Below are 7,394 nucleotides of genomic sequence, written 5' to 3' on the forward strand. Positions count from 1 at the left end.
TGTTGAAGATATATGAGTTTGACATTATGATATATAAATTATAAAATGTTCCTATAATAAAGGAAAACTTGTAATATTTTTATTTTGTTGTTGTTGATATATTATGAAGTATTGGTATAAGTATAATTTTGTTCTTATAAGGCATATAAACAAATTTATGGGTGACATTTTGTAGGTTATATCTTTCTTCATCTAGAAAATTATTTTTATCAGTCATATATATTCCCAATAATTTAGATTCAACCAGTGCATCGAAAAATTTTCCAAATACTAAATATTTTCCTACAACAAACATATTTCCTTTGTTTTCTTGTTCTATATTTGTAACTATAATTGCGAAACCAAGTTTATCAAATCAATAATTATCAGGATTTTTTACTCGTATACAAAAATTATCTTTGTACACAATATAAATTTCGCCTTTCACATTTTTCTTAAATTTGTACTTATTTGCTCAAGTATTTTGTTTGGTGTCCGAACAGAATAAGTTTTTTCATAAAATTTTCAAATTTATACGCTGAGAAGTCTTGCAAAAATCTCTTGTCGTTTATGCATTTCGTCACACGTAAAAGATTATGTATATTACTTAAGTATATGTTACATTTTGTTCGCCATACAAATCAGGATAAGTTTCAACGAAACAGGCTAAGAGCTCTTGCGCAATAATTTGTTTTTGATAATAAAATCTGGTATCCACAATGTAAAAACAAAAAATTTATGTAATAATTTCCAGTGAGTATATCTTTTAGTACAACAATTCCAGCATACAATAAAAAAATCTGAATTCAACGGCCTTCCAAAATTTTATTTCATCTAAAACCCTCGGTTTTCGACCAAATTCACTTAGTATGCATTCACGTAGATTTCTCAGTCGATTAGATAACTCTTCTCTATCAGCTCTTTTTAAATCGAAATATAGCTTATTATCAATAAGAAGGATCAGTAATTTGTGGGTAGCACCTATTAATATTTATTTCCTCAAGTTTTAAGGATAGTTGTTATTCAGGTCTGAGTTGGGGAACAACTCTCGCGTCATCGATTTTATTTCTTAAGGACGGTCAGGCCTGTGCTTGTTGCTGGGCTTTCCACACTAATTTAATGCACTACTTCGTATAACTGTTCTAAGGTATGCGTTGTCTTCATTGAACGCGTGCTTTCGTTTTACCTCAGAGTGAGGTTATGTTTTTAACTGGTGGAGACCTTAAAATACTCACGATATAACATGGTGGAGACCATTTAAACTCAAATATATACTGGTGGAGACCATTAAAACTCTAAAACTTTTTTCTGGTGGAAATTAAGTTCGGATGCTCCAACTTCATATATGAAGGTATAGGTCGTTTGGTGGGATTTCTCTGGACAAACGTGTGATAACCTGACAATATGAGTGCTTAATGCACCGCCATCGTAATTAAAACCAAAAAAAGTTTTAAGGAATTCTCTTTGTACTCTGGTTTATGATGTAATGTGTAAATCCTGTTTTTAAAATCGTCGTCTGTTATGGGCAAACCGGCGGAGGTGGAGTATGTTAAAGAATTTCCAACACGCTTTCCGACTTGATTACATTTGGAACAACCATGATACGAAGTATGACCGGTAGTGGCGAAAACAAAAGACCATGCTGGTGTATCGCAAATGAACGCTCTCAGTTTGAAGTTTATTTTTCTTTGGTTTATTACCACACCATCTTTCTGTAGAATTTTTACTTCTTCCACAAAATCGTTTAAGTATTCATCGATGGATTCCGGCTTTTTTCTTGCCAAGGTATACACCAAATAAAAACACTTCGATATGAGGCAGGTTTATTATGTCACCCAAGATAGGCCATAATGAGTTGGTAGTACTTTTAAAAAGTGGGAGGCCATCGATACCAATATCACAAATTAGTTCATTTTCATTACTTATTACTTCATCAAAATGTTTCAAAAGATTCATTAGGCCTAAATGAATGTATTTCCCGGGATTCATATCTTTTATTTCATTTTCAACAATTTTGTTATCTAAAAGTGTGGATAGAGATAGAGGAAGATCCATATTCAAAGAATTTAAAATTTTTAGCAAACTGTTGACTGCGTCTCTTTTGGGTCTATATTGAAAGTACCACATTTTGAGTTTTTCTGACAAACTACTACAATTGGCTTCTGAATTAAACATGTTGTTGCTTGAATCAGTTTCCATATGTTCTGGCGAATCGGTAGTTGAAGTATGCTGCTCTCGATCATAGACGTTCGTAGTTGTGCTTATTCGAGACTGATCACTTTGTTTATAAAGTGCTATTCTCATAAGTTTCATTTCAACAGATCTTAGTCTGCGCAAGTGTCGATTGCTACATCCCCTCATACTTATGTAAACAATAAAAATTATACACTTCTTACCAGATTTTAAAGTCTTTAAATTTTCTTTTTAATAATAAATCTATTTGCTTTTAATTATAAAACACACTTTAACATTTTTTGTGTTCTCATATACACAATTATAAACACAAGTATAACAAAAAGTAATGATATCAAAAAAAATATTTTTTGTCTCATATACCCTTTTTCATTACAAGTAAAACTAATAGTAAGCAACACAATATACAACATACAAAATTGATTACAATTCCGAGTACTCTGAAAATTTTCTGTGGGGAATTTCGTGTAAAACGACCCAGATTTAATAATGGATGTCTTCCGATTTGGGTGAGGTAATGTGGTTAGTACTATCAGTCATGAACGGCCGATGTTAGAGGTTTTGAATAAATGTTTTTTTTTAATTGGGTGTAACAATTCAATTTCGTCCTAGCAAAAATCATTATTTCATTGTACTGATATTTTCATATCTTAATACAGATTGCATCGATTAAACTTTATCCGGCTTTGTACGTTATTCATGAAATTGGAAACGGTTGTTTCTTTTTATACACCATTTGGGAGGATATACATATTGGATTTGTGCTGATGTCTATCTTTAAGTATACCAATCGGCTTAAAATCATTTAATAAAAATGTTTTTCAACAATAAAGTATATTGAGGACAAGGTGTAGTAATCATTAATTGATCATTATGGTGTTTAAAATATAATGGTTTTAAAAACTTTTTGTGGTCATATTGCGAGCAGTTGGAAGATCAAAAATATTTTCTTTATAATTGATATCGTTTGCAATTTTACAGCAACACTTACACTTAAAAATTACATAAAAACAGATTAAAAAATTAATCGAAACTTTTTAGACTCTTTTAGAAGAGTTCGCAGGTGTTCGAAATATGATTGTTTATACATTAAATTTGTAGTTTTATTTCGCGCAGTCGGAAGATCAAAATCTGTTTTATGTTATATTGTATTTGGGTGTAACAAACAATTAAGAAAGTATAGTAGGGCGTGGCCGACCATATGATATTTTATAGTGCTGAATATCATCGCGATATTTGTATTTATAAGTTAATTTTGATCATTCAAGCAATTTTCTGAAGCGGACTTTGTATAGGAGTTAGGGTCAATTGGGGCCCGATCTTTATGAAATTTGGCAGGGTCATCAGGATTTCTATAAAACTTAGTTGTGCGCATTTTATCGACATACCTGTATATAATGATTATAAGCTCAGAAGCCCATTTCGGGGCGTTCTGTTTTATGCGTGCCAAATCGACGCATAAAATTATAAGCCGATTGGTATACTTTAAGGTCAGTATAGGACGAATATTTTTGTATGCTACAAACATCAGCACAAACCCAATATATCCTCCCCACAAAAGTGGTGTAGGGTTTAAATACTAAGAAAAGACTCAGGGTCTTATGCAAAACTAATAACCATTGTTAACTTAATAATCGTTTTTGCATATGAGTAAAGTTAATTAAAAAACGACTTTTGAGTTTATTCGTGTGATTTATTTATTTACTTAAAATTTGATGTCTTCTTTTCAAAGGCCAAAATATGATTAATTTAAATTTTACAATGACATAATTTCAATGCTTAAAGTAACGGTTAACAAGTTTAAAGTAAGTGTAAGAAATAACGATAATATTAAGAATGACATAAAAGAATAAATATTTGATAATTACATCTTAAAATAAAATATTTGATAATAGTATATTAAAAGAAAATAGTTGATAATTGTATTTTAAAGAAGAATAAAATGAAGTAAATGATGAATGTTATGATAATAAGGAATATTTGGAATATTAAGGGTATTCATGTAGGAATATTACATGACTCCTCCACCCCTTGATGACACATTACTCCTGGAATGTTATAATATAAATAATAATGGTAAAAACTTAACAATTATTTTATATACAAATAGCATTTAATAGACATACATATATAAGTATAACAAATTTTAAAATTTAAACTTTCTATTTTCTAATTTTAAACAATACTAAAATTTATTAAACTTTTTTATATTACATTTAATATAACCATTATATAACAATAATTTTTGAAACTAAATGACAATAAATGAATTTTTTAACATAAACTATAAATAATATTATTTTGTTTTATATTTAATAACATTTTATTATTATTTTTTTCTGCTTCTTTTTAGAGTAATCTCTTCCAGTGACTTTCCTTTCAAACTTTATATTAGGCAATTCATTTTGATATTTATAAATTCTTTTCACTATTTGTCTATCACGTTTACAACCTTTTTCATCTATAAAATTAGTATTATTTTTTTCCTTTACTTCTTTTTCATCTATAAAATTAGTATTATTTTTTTCCTTTACTTCTTTTAAAATATATTTAGGTTTCTGTTTTAGATTCTGAAATCCTAAATTTTTTACCAATTCTCTGTCCTTATAATCACGGCATTCCTGCCTATTTTCATTAAATCTAATTATCTTTTCAATCTTTTTATTTTGGACAATATCATGTAAATTGTTCCATATAGTTTTATCAACTTTATTGTGCAACAGATCATTTGGTTTGTGCCCTGTAGTACTATGTGTTGTATCATTATAAATTTGTACAGACTTGTATACTAACGTTTTATCATTTAAATCCTTATTTTTCTCCTGAAGTTTAAAAAGTCGTATATATTCATTTAAAGTCAGGTAAAATCTTTCTATATCAGAATTTCCCGTATGGGTGTTGGGGGATGTAAAATGAAAATCTATATTTTTCGAATTTAGAAAATTTCTTACATATGCCGTATTAAATTCATTATCAGCTATAATTTTATTTGGTTTTCCCAAAATAGCAAATCTTTCCCTAAGCATTTCTACTATTGTTATTGAGTTTTTGTCATTTAAATGATGGATTGAAACGTGTTTGGTTAGTTTGTCAATACAAGTTAAAAATGTAGTATTTTTGTCTAAAAACCAAATGTCAATATGAAGAACTTCATTGGATTTTAATGGTGTTTCTGTTACACATAATTTTGTCTTAATAGGTTGCCTGTCATATTTACACATATTACATATAATACAGTTGTTTATAAATTCATGAATCTTCTTTTTCAAGTTGGGATAATAAATATATTAAAATTATCACAAAAAATTGCTACAGTACCATTTATGGTAAAATTGGTTTTAAAAATTCTATTACCTTCTCCTCAAAATATTCCTTTATAGTAATAATATGTCTTGTCTTTCTTTCAAATAAAATTTGTTTCTCATATTTATAAGTTTTTCCTAAAGTAATAATAATTTGATTTGTATATATATTAACTGGTGACTCCGATATTGAAATATGGTCATTTAAATTTTCTTTTTCACTATGAATTGTGGCAAGATCTGATTGTATATTATCATCTTCCTCTGTCAAAATATTAATATCTAAACGGCTAAGATAATCAGCTACTTTATTTGTCTTACCTTTAATATATTCTACATCAAAATCATACTCATTTAGCTGTATCTTCCATCTTTGTAATTTTGAATTTGGTTCCTTCAAGGAATTTAGCCATATAAGTGGTCTATGATCTGTCTGAATCTTGAATTTCCTTCCAAATAAAAATGGCCTAAAATATTTTACTGACCAAACAATAGCCAATAGTTCTTTTTCTATAGCACTGTAGTTGATTTCGCGCTCATTTAATGTGCGCGAATACTCTTCCAGAGGTAAGGTTCACATTATATGGGTACCAGCCCACTCGGGAGTAGTCGGTAACGAAAGGGCGAATGTAGTAGCTTTAAAAGGAAGGGAGCTCGAGGCAGTTAACCTAACAAACGCAAAACCATTCGACGCAACAAAAACTGATCTAAAAGTATGGGTGAGAGAAACCCATAAGGCCTCTTGGAATAATGAAACAGTGGGTAGAACCACGAAGATTCTATGGGGTGACCCTGATGAGAGCAAGACGAGAAATCTCCTCAAAATGAGCAAGTCTGAGGTTAGTATGATGGTACGTATTCTGAGTGGACACATAGGATTACGTGCACATCTATACAAAATTGGACGCGCGGATTCAGACGAATGTAGAGCATGTGGAGAGGACAGTGAAACTCTGGAGCACTTTCTTTGCCACTGTCAGGCATTCGTCGAAGTTAGATCCAAGTATTTTGGAAGTGATGTTATTCCGGAAATAACATTCCTAACTAACACTGATTGGAAGATTCTTAGGAATTACGTTCAGGAAACTGAGTTCCTGAACACTGAAAAATAATTCAGTCAGTTCCGTTTTTTTTTTTGATAAGGAGCGCACAACAGGCCCGATAGTGGCCTAGGTGTATTTCTTCGGATTTGATGTAGTATACATCCTCCTATCAACCTAACCAAACCTAATGTGCGCGATGAAAATGCTATTGGATGACCGTTTTGGGACAATACTGATCCTAGTGCTCTGTCACAGGCATCAGTTGTTAATACAAATAATTTGTCAAACTGGGGATATGCTAAAACCGGTGTATTACATAAAATTGTCTTTAATTTATTAAAGGAATCAATGTCTTTAAAATCATCTAATTTGATCACTGAACCTTTCTTAAGATTCTCAATCATAGGTAGAGCTATCTGGCTATAGTCCTTTATGAATTTCCTATAAAATCCAGTTAGACCTAAAAATGATCTTATTTCCTTAACCGTTTTTGGTAATGAAATTTTCCTAATGACATCAATTTTATCCGGATTTGGCTTTATTCCATTAGGCGTTATAATGTGACCTAAATACTCTGATTCATGTCTAAAAAAGTTACATTTATCAACTTGGACTTTCAGATTGTATTCTGCTAATCTTCTAAAAATTTTTTTCAATGATAATATGTGTTCTTCAAGTGATGTGGAAAATATCAAAATATCATCCAAGTATACTACACATAATTTGTTAATATAATCTTGGAGCACTTCGTTCATCATACGCTGAAAAGAGGCTGGGGCATTTTTTAAGCCAAATTGCATTCTAGTAAATTCATAATGTCCTCTGGAAGTTGAAAATGCTGTTTTATGCCTATCTTCAGTTGAAATCTTAATTTGGT

The sequence above is a fragment of the Lucilia cuprina genome, chromosome 4 (assembly GCF_022045245.1).
Source record: "Lucilia cuprina isolate Lc7/37 chromosome 4, ASM2204524v1, whole genome shotgun sequence".
Lineage (NCBI taxonomy): Eukaryota > Metazoa > Arthropoda > Insecta > Diptera > Calliphoridae > Lucilia > Lucilia cuprina.